The sequence below is a fragment of the Anomalospiza imberbis genome, chromosome 8, assembly GCF_031753505.1.
Source record: "Anomalospiza imberbis isolate Cuckoo-Finch-1a 21T00152 chromosome 8, ASM3175350v1, whole genome shotgun sequence".
In the NCBI taxonomy this organism is placed as follows: domain Eukaryota; kingdom Metazoa; phylum Chordata; class Aves; order Passeriformes; family Viduidae; genus Anomalospiza; species Anomalospiza imberbis.
In genome coordinates this window covers 4,503,796-4,519,286 of record NC_089688.1, presented here as the reverse complement: position 1 = coordinate 4,519,286, position 15,491 = coordinate 4,503,796, and the positions used below count along the sequence as shown (strand labels likewise).

Sequence of the window (15,491 nt, the reverse complement as noted above, 5' to 3'; positions counted from 1 at the left end):
CTCACATGTGGTTGGGTTGGCTGTGGTCAGATGAAGGTTTATTTAAACTTGGAGAGTGGAGAGAAGGATGAGGCATGGCCTGGTGTGCCTCCCTCTCTCCTTGAACAGGATCCAATTCCTTTCCTAGCAAAATAGAGATGTTCAATTTTTAATAATACATTGAGGGCTCAACTATCAGCAAGGAAATAGAAGCTGATAATCCAGCTGGAAAGGCTGGTGGGCTAAAGTGTGTCTTGAGTGTGTTTAAACTGCAAACTGGGAGAAGAGCTCTTAACCAGGAAAGGCGAGCAGAAGTCCTGAAGGGCTTCCAAAAACAGCTGGGGCACAAACCCATGTTTTTCAAGTAGGATTTTAGGAAGGGATGAGATTTCTGAGTGCAGGCCCACCTGCAGTTCTCAGGAAAAGCTCCCAGGAGTGAGAGCTGGGCCTCCAGTTTGTAGGTGTCCCCAGGCTCTGAAGAAAAGAAACCTGAGGGATCTGTCAGTTGTATTTGTTCTTATCCAACAATGCCATTGTTGGATTCCTCTGCCCTGGGATTCCACAAGTTGCCTCAGGAGTCCAGGAAGACTTTTTTGATTTGCTGATTGCTTGATTTCTGGGATGTTTACCTTCCTCCATATCCAGATGGGTCTGGGAAGGTCTTAGGGATGTTTTCATGGGATGTATTCAGTGTCAGTCATATCCTCCCCTCACCTCCACCATTTTCCCTCATATTCTATAATTTTGGAGCCTTTCCAGCTCATCTCCTAAAGATCCTAATGTGATAAAGGCAGCACTCGCAGTAAGAGCTCGAGAACAAATGACTCTCACTTATCCACAGCCTGCTGAGCCCTTCCTGCTGCTACATGGACATCCCCATGTGGAGGAATACTTTTCTCAGAGGGCTGGATGGTGACACTTGGATGCAGCAGGATGGATTTTTGTTCAGGACGCTGAGGTTAGATCTGTTAGGATCGAAAATATTTGGAGCCATACACAGTACAGGTGCAGGGAGTCTCTAAGTCCATTCTAAAGTGCCATTTTAAAGCATCTTAATTATAGAAATAATCTGATGGAGACCTATGACTCTTGTAAAAGAGTTGCAGGAAATAATGAAAGAAGCAAATTAAAATAATGGAATTAACAGAAGACGCTTAGTGATGTGAGCCAACACATTTTCATCAACTTGGTTTTAATAATTTAATAAATTAAGCAGTACAAAATATTTCCCTACACTGAGGTGTCTCCTTGCAAACCCAGCGTTGACATTTTTGTTGGCAATCAAAAACTCAGCAGGACTTGAAACTAACTTTTTTCTTTTGTTGTTGCTGTTGTTGAACAGTGAAAGGAAGCAGTAACATTGTGGGCATTTAAAAAAACAAACAGAAAATTCTGTGCATGTAATAAGATGGAAAATTGTGTCACTGTTACATCGAACAGGGCCCATTAAGGACAGATGTTCCCAGAGAACAGATATCCATTAGAACATATGATGGAAAGTGGGAGATTTTGAAAGGGAGCCAGAACCTACAGATGGAAACTTTAAATAAATAAAAATCAACTTGTAAGTAGCCAGTATAAATAATGCAGGGGATGTGTAACATGTTCTGGATTACTCAGAGCAGCAGACAGTCCCTGCATTCCCAGCGGGTTGGAAGGGATGGAGCAGCCTGCAGTGGGATCAGCTGAGAGGGAGTCAGAGCCTCTGGGACAAGAGGAATGTCAGGACTCCAGGAAAGAGCAAAGACTTTGCAGAACTGGTTGTTTGAACAGTGATTTTTCTCTCCCTGGTACTGTCCAAGAGTTAGTTTGGGGATGCTCCATCCCACAGGAGTTCTTTGGCCTGCTTTGAAGATAAGCAAAGGTGAAAGGAGAGGATGAAGAAGGACATTGCATGTTTGAGTGTATGAAGTGATAAAAGATGGACAAAAAGAGTCCTCCCACTTGGTCCTACCTTTTCATTTGTTTCTTAACAGAGGAAGTTTTTTGGAAGAGTAGCATGAACAAAGTCTTCTTTAGGGAGTGGCCCCCACAGTGTCCCACCAAGCCCCAGGTGACCTCAGCGGCAACAGAGGGCAAGTGCTTTGCTGACCACACATAAAAAGTGTTTGGGGATTGCTGATTTTAAGAAACCAGCAACAAGACTCAACAATTTTAATGTCCAAGCAACAATGAAGACAGTGTTCCCTTGGAAAGACCCCCAGCACTGACAGGGAGACTGTACTGGTTGGGAAAGAGAGGATAACTGTGAGAAGGAAGTGGTGAAGCTCTGTGTGTCCCAAATGGCTGTTGTCTTCCTCTGAGGAGAGAAATAATTTAGCTTTGGACACAGAGAACCAGAAGCCTTGGGTGAGGAGAGATAAAATTGTGGTTTTCCCAGCAAATGTAGTGTCCTCTCTTTTGAATAGGAACGCAGCTTCTCAGTCTTTGTATAGCTTTTACCCCTCTCCAAAATGAAAAAAAAAAAAGCCCTAATTGTGTTGCTTGCAGTGCTGTCCATCTCCTCATTTCAGCCCAAGGTCATGCCTGTTGCCACCATGAGCTGTAAATGCAGTCCTGTAGCCCCTTCCACATGAAATCCATGGGAGATCAAGAGCACCCTCAGCAGCTGAGCAGGAGACACCAAGCTGAGGCTGCAGTGACACAGCTCAAGGACAGGGCCATCCAGAGGGGCCTGGACAAGCTCAGGAAGTGGCCCATGGGAATCTCATGAGGTTTAACAAGGCCAAGTGCTGGCGCTGCCCCTGAGTCTGGACAAACCCACATAAGAGCCCAGTCTGGGGGAATCCTTCCCTGGGAGGGTGGGCAGGCCCTGGATCCCTGGAAGTGTCCAAGGCTAGGCTGGATGGGGCTTGGAGCACCCTAGGACTGTGAAAGGTATCCCTATCCATGGCAGGGATGGGACTGAATGGGCTTGGAGGTCCCTTCTAACCCAAACCATGAATGACTCTATGATTTCTGCACTATTTTCCATTCCCTTAATGCCTCGCTTGTGTTTTGCATCCCAGCTCTGCACTTACACATTACCAAGAAAATATCTGTATATGTTGTGTTCCAGCTCTCACACACCATGGGTAAAAAACTGTCATTAAAGGAACCAATTTAGAAACCCACGTTATTAAATAAATGCTTCCTGATAAACATCCTGACAGGGGCTTGGTGCAAGAGGGAAGTTGCTGGCAAAAGTGTGTCATAAACCAGCGACTTCACATTATTTAACAGAGAAGGGAGAAGGCTTTGCATTTCCTCATGCTCAAAACCAGTGTGAAGAAATTATTTTAAACAGCTTCAGCTCACTAGTGAAACCTTGTGTCTGGTGAATTTACCTGGCATGATTAAAAAAAAATGGGTTCTATGAAATCTATGATGCATCATTGAGGTGATTTGATTTAATAAAAGGCTGTGCCTTTTTGGTCTCTGGTTTCTGGCAATTTGGGTGATCTGGGAATCAGATATTTGCATTCTCCACAACTCCTGACAGGAGGGGACAGCTGGGGGGCGGGGGGGTCGGGCTCTGCTGCCAGGGAACAGGGACAGGCCAAGGGGAAACGGCCTCAAGCTGTGCCAGGGGAGGCTCAGCTTGGACAGCAGCAGGAATTTCTGCATGGAAAGGGTGCTCAGGCCTTGGCAGGGGCTGCCCAGGGAGCTTTGGAGTGCCCATCCCTTGAGGTGTTAAAAAATGTGTGGCACTTCAGGACATGGTTAACACTGTAGTGGTACTGGTTGATGGTTGGACCTGATGATTTTAAAGGTCTTTTCAAACCTTAGTGATTCTAACATGTTCTATGACTTACCTTGTGCTGCTGTGCTAGAAGCCAGACCAGTGTGTTCAAGGAAGCTTAAGGGCAAGGCTGTCTTTTGTTACAACGATAATGGCTTTATTCTTCAGAAATTAGGATTATTTTGATACATTTTGCTGCAGGAGCTGCGTTGCTGCTGTTCCTCCCCTCAAAGCACTGGTTCTGGCACATTAAAAATGGTGTTGTAGTGCAATGCTGTTTTCTTATTTCATCTGTCTCCCCAACTAACCCCAAAGCTTGATTTCTCCAGCCACAAATTTCCCTTATTTTCACCATCCCATCTCAATTCTCTGCGCTAAAACAATGCCATAAGGAACAAAATGTTGGGTTGCACTGTTGATCATGGTAGCGGGAGTCAGCCAGGCAGCAGGATTGCCTTTGCCATAATGTGACTTTGTTATAAAATTAGTAGTTTTTGGAGTTTCCAAGAAGAGGAGTGAAACACAGAAATACAAGTTTGTGTTGTGGTTTAACTCTATCCCAGCCAAAACCAGGAAAGGATGGTTTTTTAAGGGTATTTAAATTTTGTGGAAAAGAGGTGACAGTAAGACACATTCCTGTGTGGAAGTCATAGTGGATTTGGCAGTTTTTACATCCTCAAGAGGAGTAGAATCCAGACCTGAGCTTGTGCCTGGACACTCCTTGGAGGAAAATGCTCTCCAATTCCTGATTTTATTCTCTAGATAGATTTCTGTCTGTATGTTAAAGAAATGAATCCTTTTGAAGAATCTTTTTTAATTTAGGCTGAGGCCGATCTTTCCTTGGTTAAAGCCTTCCATTATTATTTCTGTGGATAGTGTAAAAGCCTTCCCTGACTTAAGAGTAGAATCTTTCCCCAGGAAGAATAAATAACATGCACACTGACCTTTCAGTCCCAAGGAGAGTGTCTGCTTAAGAACTTCACACTTCCTTGCCTCAGTGCAGGTTGACATTTGCAAGGTTGATAAGTTGGTTATTTGGATGTAAATCGACAGGAAAGGAAAACCAGTTTCAATAGTTGTGATAAGAGTCCACTTTTTCTCCGTTTAATTTAAAATAATGGACAGTACATAACAGAAACTCACCATCACCACCTAATTTAAATAGTGGCTGCTGTTATGTATCAGTCTGGAGGTCTGAAAAGGAAAAAAGTTTAAATTTACTTGAATAAAGAGGAAGAAAATTCCTATCAGGGATTTTGCTCACTATGCCTTAGAGCATATTTGCAAGCAACTCTGTGTGGTGGTAGTATTTTAGGGATTAGAAGGCCATGGAATATGAGTCATCCTGAATTCTAATCAAGATGTGCAAGAATCTGATACAGAGAAGTGAGAAAAAATAAAGGTTTAGAGGTTTTTCCTTTATTTCTTCCTTTGAAGACCCTGGATTTCATCCATGGTTCTGAGTGATTGGCTCTGGCCACAACAGCAACGACTGCCCACACTCCTTGTTCTTGGTTTAGTCAAAGCTTCTTCCAACATCTTTGGTAATTTGGTCTGGGCAGAAGCAAGTTGATGTATTATCATGGAAGATCCTGAATTAGAAGGGATCCATAGGGATCTTCTAGTCCAACTCCTGGCCCTGCCCAGACACTCCAACAATCCCATCCCATACCTAAGAACATTGTCCAAATGCTCCTGGAGCTATGGCAGCACTGGGGCTGTGCCCATTCCCTGGGGAGCCTGGGCAGTGCCAGCACCCTCTGGGGGAAGAACCTTTCCCTGAAATCCACCCTAAACCTCCCCTGGCCCAGCTCTAGCCATTCCCTGCTCCCGGGGCAGAGATGGAAGCTGGCCCCCAGGAGAAGCCATAGGATGGCGATGTGGCCCTACTGAAGAACCTTGTGCTCTATAATTCTCCATCTTGCCATTAGCAGATCTTCTTTTTGGAGAGATGGGCAAGGTGTTACTCCCACACTGCTGTTCTGGGAAGATGAAACTCCCTGTTTAGAGGCTCCCCAGCCTATTCTGTGCTTCTGACCCTCAAGGAGCAGTGGCTAATTCAGTGTTGCTTTAAACATGACTGTTTATAAAATGGTGCTGACTGGGTAAAGATTCTGCTTCTGAATCCTCTATGGTCACTGCAAATTTACTTGGAGAGGGCTCCCAAAAACATTCCTTGGACTCTCTTGTTCTTAAACACACACAGGCTGCTCTGTACTGCAGCTGTTCCAAATCACTCTGGAGCTGATGTAGAACATCTGTTCTCCTGGCATCCCAGCAGACTTTTAATGGGATATTCTGGAATTGTACACTTTGGAAGGCAGAAGTGGGAGCATTTCACCTCTCTTTGCAGTGCCTGCACACAAGGCTCCAGTTTGCTGCTCTGGTGGACAACCCTTCCCCCTGCTCTGCTCATGGCTCCTGAGTGTGAGAGTGCTGCCTTTGCTGCCTGTCCCTCTGTGGGCTTTACCTGTCATGGCCTGGCCTGGGACACAGACTTTTCTGGGGTGAAGCTTCCTCTTCAATCCCTTCTGGAGCATTGTCTTGGACTGGTTTTGTGTTATTTGGGGTGTGCTCTGGGCTTTGTCCCTTCACCAAGTGAGTGATGCCAGGCTCTGCATCATGCTTGTCATTCTGTAAGACAGGGATTGAGACCATACCCGAAATTAATTCCAAAGGTGGCCTGGAACTCCTGCCAGGACTGATCCACCACCTCCTAGCCCTTGCCTTGAAACTACTGTTATAGTCAGAAAAGAAGTGCTGTAACCTATGGAGCATTTGCTAGATACAGATCAGGCCCTCCTGGGACATTCCTACACTTTTATTTATCCATGCTTCCCCCTGTTCTCACCTCAACCCCTGAAACTCATTATTAAATTTGTAGAAAAAGAGGCTTACTGAACACATGCTTATTCATCTGGTTCACAATTATTGGCAAGCTTCCTTCCTGAACATCAAGGCAAAGCCAACCCCATCTCCTCTAGCCTCTGAGAGCTGCAAGTCAGCACAGTGAAACAGCCCAGTGCATTTTATTAGATGTTGTGTACTTGACAGCCAAGTCAAATGCCAAGCTTGGGAGAGCAGTAATTCAATTCCTCCCTGAGTAATACACTGAATGTGTCATTCCTGTCCTCCAAAGAAACCTGTGACCTCTGCAGCCAGGGCCAGCTGAAAATAAAGAGTTTCCTCCTTGGAGATAAGTAATATTTTTCAGGGTAATATCAGCAGTTTCTGAACCAGCCCCCTCCACAACCGAGTGTCACCTTCCCGAGACTTTGGAACTGGGGAATAAATGAGAGGCCATATCTGGTCTATCTCCAGAAAGACAGGTGACCTATAGTTATAACTACAGAAAGTGAAGAGAAAACTGAAAAAAGGTCATTTTGGAGCTAATCCAGAGGAGGCACCAATATGAACAGAAGGATAGAGCTGAGAGATTTGCTTGGGATAATTTCCACGCACACTTTTGTTTCACTTCAAGGAAAATCTGCAAACAAAATTACTGTTTTCACATCAGCATTTTTCACTTAAATGTGCTTTTCATATCATAATGGGTGGTACTGTATTTAATAAATCAGCTTATTTCTAGCAAGAATGTTTTATAAATTGAATTTTATTATGGTGTAGATGAAGAGTTGGGGTCCAAGGATGTGTCAAGAGTTAGGCAATTTATTCCATGAAGATTTCCACTCTGCTTTTTTGGGATCAATGAAAGATTTCTCAAAGGGCACTAGAATTTCCTGAGAGTGTGAAGAAAAGAGTTATCGAAGGAGTAAATGAACACAACCAAATGGCCTAAGGTGGTGATGATTAAACTTTTAAATTCTAAGGAAAAACTTCTAAGAGTAAACTAAATGATTGCCCAAGAGACAAAGAGGTCATGGGATAAAGTGAGATTAATTCATAGCCATATTTGTGAGTTTATTATTTACTTATTGCATTAAGTAAAATTAAGCTGTGATTATTCAGCTTCCATATGGAAATTCCTCAAAACCTGGTACTTTGGGTGTTAATAATGTAGGTGGAACATGATGTTAGATGGGTTTGCAGACCCATCAGATTTGCAGTAATGCTCATATAAAATGAATTTAAAATACCCAGGGGTTTCTACGGGTTGTAGAATATCAACCCAAAGGATAACTCCACTCCTCCAGCTTCCAAGAGGTGAACAACTGTGCAAGCTACAAATCCAACCAATCTATCTATGCTCTGTAATTCCAGCTGCAGGAATCTCCTACAGCCTCTGCACCTGATCATTGGAAGGGCATTTCACAGCTGAAATGGTGATTGGCAGTGGGAAACATGGATGTGCAGGGCCTTAATTTCACATCTCATTCAACAGGCCCTCTGTCCTCTTACCTTTCAGACTTCCCAGGAGCTTTTCAAATGTTAAAAGGCAGAGGAGACCAAAACAAAACATGAGCAGATACCACTTGAAAAATACAATAGGTAAAGACATCATTCTGGCTGAAGGTAACAAAGAGCTACTGGAAAATTATCTTTTCCATGCATTTGCCAGCCCTGTTGGGAGACTCTGCTGTGATGCCTAGCACTGGTTTTAGGATAAATCTTCATTTTATCTGAACAGATGTAACTGATCTGCAGCTATTCCAATTCATTCATTGCATGATTGGGATAAAGGAAGGCAGGATCACTCCTCAGCTGAATAGGATAAAGCCTCATTGGGATGAGACTGGTCTCACCCATCAGATTTTCTGGGATATAGATTGTAGGCTTTTTTTTTTTAAAGCCAGCAATGCTTCTGTCATCAACTTAACCCTTCTTGTCTTTTGCCTCCTTCCTGACTGTCCCTTTTGTCCCTGTCACCACTTCAGCAGGACCTCTGAGAAGACTTACCCAAGAAAATTTGAATGGTGAAAGGGAGAGATGTTAAAAAGGAAAGCAAATTCTCTCTCTTACTATAGGGTTTAAAATAAATTAATTTACTGTTAGATACTGACATTTTCTCAGTTTCATCTAAATCAACAATTCTTGAAAAACTGAGTGGACATGGTGGTATTCAGTCAAATATTAGAACTGATAACCTTGGAGATCTTTTTCATCCTGAATGATTCTATTATTCTATTGAATCCTAATTTCAGTATGAGTGCAATTTATATTTCTTGCTCTTTTTTTTTTTTTTTTTTTTTTTTTTTTTTTGTCAGTGTCATTGTTTTATTAAGAAAAGTGCAAAAGGAGGGTTGGGCTTTCTTGCCCCTCCTAGATTGTTCCAGGTGAATATCCTGCTGCTCCTAAAGATGTGATTGGGCTGTCTCTCTCCCATGCCTAAGAAGGGCAGGAGGAGCTGCTTGTGCTGGAGTAATGGAAAACAATGACTGTGTGCACAGGGTCTCTGGTTCAGACAAAAATCTGCCATTTTAATGCAAATTAAGAACAGAAATCTGAATGTAACTGAGTTAAATTCTTGTAGTTTGAAATTGTGAAATGCCTTCATTTAGGTACAAGATTTGTTCTCTTTTTTATTATTATTTTTCTTGTTGATTTATGGCAATGTTTTCTCATAATAATCCTCTGTTTTCTAGTTGATGAAAAATAGACTAAGAATGAGCACCAATTGAAAAAGAAAAAATGTCTTGAGCAGAATTGATTTAAAGCCACCTTAGCAATGTTAAAGCTCCTAAGAGCCACTTCAGGGCACAGGCAGCTTCTTAGGGACATTGTGCCTGTTAGGAGAGAGAGGGGAAATTCCACTTCTGTCTGAAATCAGGAAAAATTCAGCTGAGCTGAGTCCAGAGTCAGGCAATGATCAAATTCCCTTGCTTTTCTTCTGAAGGAAAAACCATGTAGAATATCCCCAAGAGTGGATATACTTAAATATCTCCCCAAAGATTTTAAACAAACATGGATCAGGAATGGAAAGTCTGGTGGTGTCTTGGAGCAGGAAATACATGTCATGACTGGACATGGCTGGAGAGTGCCCAGGCAGAAAGGGACCTGGGGGTACTGGTCGGCAGCCGATTGAACATAAGCCAGCAGCATGCCCTGGTGGCCAAGAAGGCCAATGGCTCCTGGCCTGGATCAGGAATGGTGTGGCCAGCAGGAGCAGGGAGGTCTCTCTGCCCCTGTACTCAGCACTGGTGGGTTCACACCTCGAGTGCTGTGTCCAGCTCTGGCCCCTCAGTTTGGGAAGGACGTTGAGACGCTGGAGCGCGTCTAGAGGAGGGCAACGAGGCTGGAGAGGGGCTGGGAACACAAACCCTGTGAGGAACCACTGAGGGAGCTGGGGGTGCTCAGCCTGGAGAAAAGGAGACCCAGAGGTGACCTTGTCACTCTCCACAACTCCCTGAAAGGTGGCTGTGCTCAGGTGGGGTTGGGCTCTTTCTCCAGGCAGCACTGACAGAACCAGAGGACACAGTGTTAAGCTGCTCCAGGGGAAATGTAGGTTGGATATTGGGAAAATGTTTTTCACAGAAAGAGTGATAAAGTTCTGGAATGGCCCAGGGAGGTGTTGGAGTCACCATCCCTGGATGGTGACATCCCAGTGTTTAAAAAAAGATTGGATGCGGCACTGGGTGCCAGGGTTTAGTTGAGGTGTTTGGGCTGAGTTGGACTCAATGATCTTGAAGGTCTCTTCCAACCCAACCCAGTGATTCTGTGATTCTGTGACCCTGTTGAGGTTCCAAGCACCCTGGTGCTTGCCCCGAGCCCCTGATTTTGTCTTTTATGAGGGAAGGCTGAGGGAGCTGGGGCTGCTCAGCCTGGAGAGGAGCCCCAGCTGAGAGGGGCCCTCAGGCCTGGCTGTCCCTGTGTGCAGGGAGGGGCAGAGCAGGGCCCAGGCTCTGCTCCGGGGCCAGCAATGGCACCAGAGCCACGGGCAGGGCCTGAGCCCAGCAATTCCCCCTGCACAGGAGGCACAACTTCTTCCCTGGGCAGAGCCCAGCCCTGAGCACATTGTGCACAGAGCCTGGGGGCTCTCCTCCCTGGGGCTGTGCAGAGCTGTGTGCACACAGGGCTGTGCCCTGAGCTCTGGGATGGCCCTGCTGGAGCAGGGAGGTGCCACCAGGTGCCCATGAGCTCCTTCAGCCTCAGCCAGTCTGTGACAAACACGCCCAGACCAGCACCGAGCACAGACACCAAAGCAGGCCTCTGGGGCTGAGAATTAAATCAGCTGATGCTGCCCAAAAGCACAGCTGAAGCGGGAGATGGGTGCACACCACCAGGCCTTGTTTGGATTATTTGAGATACTCCTGATGTTTTATTCCTGCAGAGGACTTTGCCACGTACCCAGACAATTTCAAACACAGGGGTTTTGCTTTCACCTGTAAATTGTAGTGTAGGAAGACTCAAGTTTATTTTGCTCCAATTAAAGTTGGAGAACAGCAGTGCTGATGGTGGGGACTGAAGTTTTCCCCTGTTCCCATTAAGTTAGCTTGGATATTCCAGGTTTTTTATTTCTATTTTTAATGAGCTATTATAATGAGCTAAAACAAATGGCAATGCTTGCCAGAAGCTTTGCAGTGTACTTGCTAATGAGAGAATGAAAATATATTTGGAATTGTTTGTAGAAGTCTTTGGATTAAATGTGTTTATTTTTGAGTGACTTACCTCCCTGTCTGAATATTAACAGTACATTCACAAAACCCTGTCTCATTTGCCAGTGGCCTAAGGAGCCAAATGATTTCCTGCTGCTGAGCAATTTTGTTGCTAGAGTATTGATTTTACCAAGTTTTCTACATAACCATATGGTCAAGAAATTTGAAGGTGAGAGGCCATAAAGTGGAACAAATACCTCTGAGGTTTCAGGTTTTGTTCTTTGCAGTTATCAACCTCATCTTATATAATTTAAAACAATTATTTTTATGAGCAGGTAGAAATGATAAATCATAACAAATCCTCATATTTACTAGCAGAGACCTTTCCTTCTCCCCAGACAGTGCTCTCACAATCCAAAGCAGGAGTTTCCAGAAGGGACCAGGCAGGGGAAGCAAAGCCTGAGAGCTTCCAGTGCCCTCAGCTGCAGCACCTCCATTGAGAATGTTTTGTGCAGCCATCCCTGCCCCTGAATTTGGGGCTTTGAACAAACTGGATTTTTTGTGTGAGACCTGTCTTTTTATATTGACTCTGAAAGGAATGAGGGACTTGTCTTTACAAACAAACTGTGTGTCTGCTGGTGAATAAAGCTAGATACTGGGAGATAAAAGAGACAATGGGAAGGATTCCACTGATTGATAAATGGAATGAGAGATGTGTCTTTACAAACTGTACATCTGCTGATAAATAAAAATGATACTGAGAGATGAAAGAAACAATGAGAAGAACCATATATTCCACAAAGAATTCCACTGAGTGACACAAGGAAAAGACAAAGGGGGTGTTATACATTAGAAGGGGGTCTTAGATATTAGATTTTTCAGGGAATTTGTACCTCTCAAGTATCTCAGCCAATGGGGAAAGAGAGAGAGACATGTGGCAGGGAAATCAGGATAAAAAGGAGGCTGTGTTCTCCAAAATTTTGAGAGACCCCAGGGGAATGCCCATGGCCTCTCCCTGTATTTGAATAAATTACAGGACTCCTCTGTCTCCTTTTTGGACATAAACCTCTGGTGTTTGTGGATTAATTTTCCTGACAACTCCTTTGGTTAAAATGAAAACCTCTGTGACAGGGATGCTGGAGAGAACTTAAGCACTGCATTTGGACCACTCCCAGAGGAGCAAACCATAAGCAAATGGTTTCTTTAAAGAATCCAGCTTCTCTGCATTCGTATTCAATTCCATGGTCATTTTATTGTGGTAGAGACAGGAAAATTAGGGTTATCTCAGCTGCTGGGCTGGCTGCTTGTAGAGCAGGCTTTAATTCTGTCTGGGTTTAGCTGGAGCCTCTCTAGCTGGGCCAGGGAGCCACTGGCTCACCCCTGAGCAGGAGATTTGCTCTTTGAGATGATGCACCTGAGGACCCATTTTTCATCATGGAAAGATCCAACCTCTCATTGTGGTTGGGACAACTTCCCAATCAGCTGGACTTGGCTGTGCCCTGGTTGGAGAGCACTTAGGTGTGACTGAGAATCTGGAATAAAGGCTGCATGGAAAGGGAGGAACAACCTCCTGCCAGATGGGAGCACAGTGCTGCCAGGGTGGGGGGTGCAGTGTGACCTGGTCTGTGTGAGAGAGTAAAAGCACCACTAGCAGTGTTTTTTGTCCCCAAACCAGGAGTTCCTTCCTTTGTGCTGTGGGCTGGCACTCAGCAGGTGGGTGTGGATGTGGCTGTGGGCCCCTTCCGTGACTGATGAAGTCAGAACAATACTTCTGACCTCCCCAGTGCCATTACCATCCAAAGGTGCTACTCCAAGACCTTGCCACCCATCTGTTTTTATTTTTTTGTTGTCACTTTTTGAATCATGATATTACAGAGCCATTAATGTTGGAAAAGACCTCCAGGATCATCCAGTCCAACCTTGGACTGATTTCACCACGTTCATGATCCATTCTTAGTGCTCTTTCTTGCTCGCACCTGCTTTTTTTTTCACTTTGGACTTTTTCCTCTTTTTTTTTAACATTTTTTTTTTAACATCTAATTTCCTTCTGGAGAAGGAAGAGTGCCAACACAAAAACCAGATTTCTCCCAGGAGAAAGATTCCTCCAGTCTCTGCAAACCCCCTCCAAAATGTGTCCCCACATTATTGTGACATGCAGAGATCTGTATGTCAGATGAGACCAGAGATCTATATAACAGATGATAGTGAAATGATTTTGTTTCATTCCATTCTGAGCATGAATAGCATTGTCCCAGTTTTTCATTCCTACAGGCTCTCACTCTGGGACTCTTCGGCAACTCTGCCAAAGTATGAGGAAGGCTCAGAAGTCAATGTGAGTGTTTACCTTCACAAATGTGGGTTACAAAAGCAGCCATTAGCTCTCCATCCCTTTTTAAAGCCGAGGGAACCGATACAATAGGGAACACTGATGGCAAAGACAGGAAAGCATGGCAGGGGGAGGCAAAAATAAAAACATCAGAAACGAGATGAAAAAGCGCAGCAGGTAAGAGTGAATTGTCAGTGTCTGACTCCTCGGGAGCAGTGGCAATTTATAACGCGGTGACTCAGCCGGAGTCTGGAAGGAGGAGAGCGCAGGCTGACTCCCGGCTTTGATCTCTGTCTCTCCGGAGGGTTTGGATGCGGCAGGGACCGGTGACTCACTGCGGGGCCGGGGCAGATCCCAGTTCTGCACCCCAGCAGCTCCAGACCGCCGGGCCTTTCCCTATTAACCCCTGGCATCACCTAACACACACATTTTCCAGCCCTATTCCTCTGCCTTCTCGGTGGTTTTGGTGCCTTTGCGGGTCTAATCTGCATTCCAGAGATAAACGGGGCATTACGGAAGGTACGGAGAGCTCCGCCTGTGGTAATTGCAGAGCCAATTTTGGAATTTCACGAGGTTTACAAAGCTGGGAGAAGTTACTAGAGCACGGCTGAAATGAGGTGATCATAAGCACCCGTGCTGTATTGATTAATGCTCTCATGTGCAAGATAAGGCCAAGGATCCTGTACCTGCTGTACTGCTTTTATCTGCTGTGCCTAATTGGAGTTATACCCTGGATTTTACATATTCCATCAGTAACGAGTTAATTGTATACGCCAAATGGATAATGAAGTTATTAGCAGTGGGCCTGAAAACCACAGAGGAATTATCCAGGAGGCTGCTTTCTGCTCTGGGTCCTGGCTGGTTTGATAGTAAATTGATATTAATTTGAACACTAATGTCACGCTGTTGTATATTGTGTAAACACTCAGCTTTGCTCAGCTGTACTTTCCCCGTTCCTTGGCTAAATGTGGCTTTCTGTGGAGGAAAGGGAAGTCTTGTTTGCCCATGAGGAGCATGGCAGTGGGAGGGCCAGCTGCATATTTTAGCTTAGGTGCAAGATTTCTGTTGGGAAAAAAAAAAAAAAAAAAAAAAAAAAGGGTAAATCCTAAGGGAAGGGCTCTGCTGTAAAGCCTGTCAGTGCAATCTGCCAGAGAGCCTGGGATTTGGGCTTGGAAAAATCCCATTGCAGTAATCCATTAATCCATGGAATTACCTGTAAGCTTTTCAATATGAGGAAGTCCTTCGATGGGATGCCATTTTTTTTTTTTTTTAATCTGTATTTAACATTTATGGCTTCTTTTGGTGCTTGATTTTCTTTTATCCACTGCCCTCTACAGGTCTCATGGATGGAGTTAGACTGAGGGAGATGAGGTTGCAGCAGTGGCTGGCTCTGGCTTTAAAATAACTGCAGAGATGCTCTCAGAGCTGTTTTCCATGCTCTCTGGGAAGGGAAAAAATATTTACAGTGGGAGAAGTTCAGGTTTTAATATAGTGATGGGAAATTCCAGCTTTTATGGGTACAAAAGCAGGATAGAGCATTCCCTCCTAAGAGCCTCCCTGCTTTATTCCAGGTGATAAGAGCTATGCCACAACACTATCAGTGCATCAAATGTTTGTCTGTTTATCCCTTCTTCGTGTATTCCTGTTAAAAAACATTTCCAGGGAGAGATCATCCTTGTGGATGAACTGAGAAATGTTGCTGAACCTAAAAGTCTTGCTCTGAGTAAAAGGAGGGATGAATTCCAGGTTCCTTGTGGTTCCCATCTCCTCACTGGGCTCTGGGGGGTTTTCCCTCTCCTGGAGACTGGGAACAACTGGTTTTCCCTAGATTTTCCTTACATTTAATGCACAGGAAGTGAAACTGCAGCACGTCCCCTCATAGGGATGTTTGGGAGTCGCTCTCCTCTATCTTGGCTGCAGCTTTCCTGAAGTGATTTGCATCTTAATAGCTTTGATGCTGCTATCAAAGGAT

General features: G+C 44.6%; 1 protein-coding gene across 23 annotated transcripts in view; it reads left to right on the top strand.

Annotated features, from left to right (window-relative positions):
• The window catches only part of PCDH15 (protocadherin related 15), a 626,487-nt gene that overhangs the window by 256,200 nt on the left and 354,796 nt on the right, over window positions 1–15,491 (top strand). For 15 of the 23 annotated variants that reach the window (XM_068197049.1, XM_068197046.1, XM_068197047.1 and 12 more), the window contains one exon: window positions 13,465–13,525. The exons of 7 other annotated variants lie outside the window; for them this stretch is intronic. The gene's annotated coding sequence lies outside the window, so the exon portion shown is untranslated. Of the gene's footprint in view, window positions 1–13,464; window positions 13,697–15,491 lie in introns of all 23 variants that reach the window. One more of the 23 variants, XM_068197037.1, reaches the window with a different exon arrangement.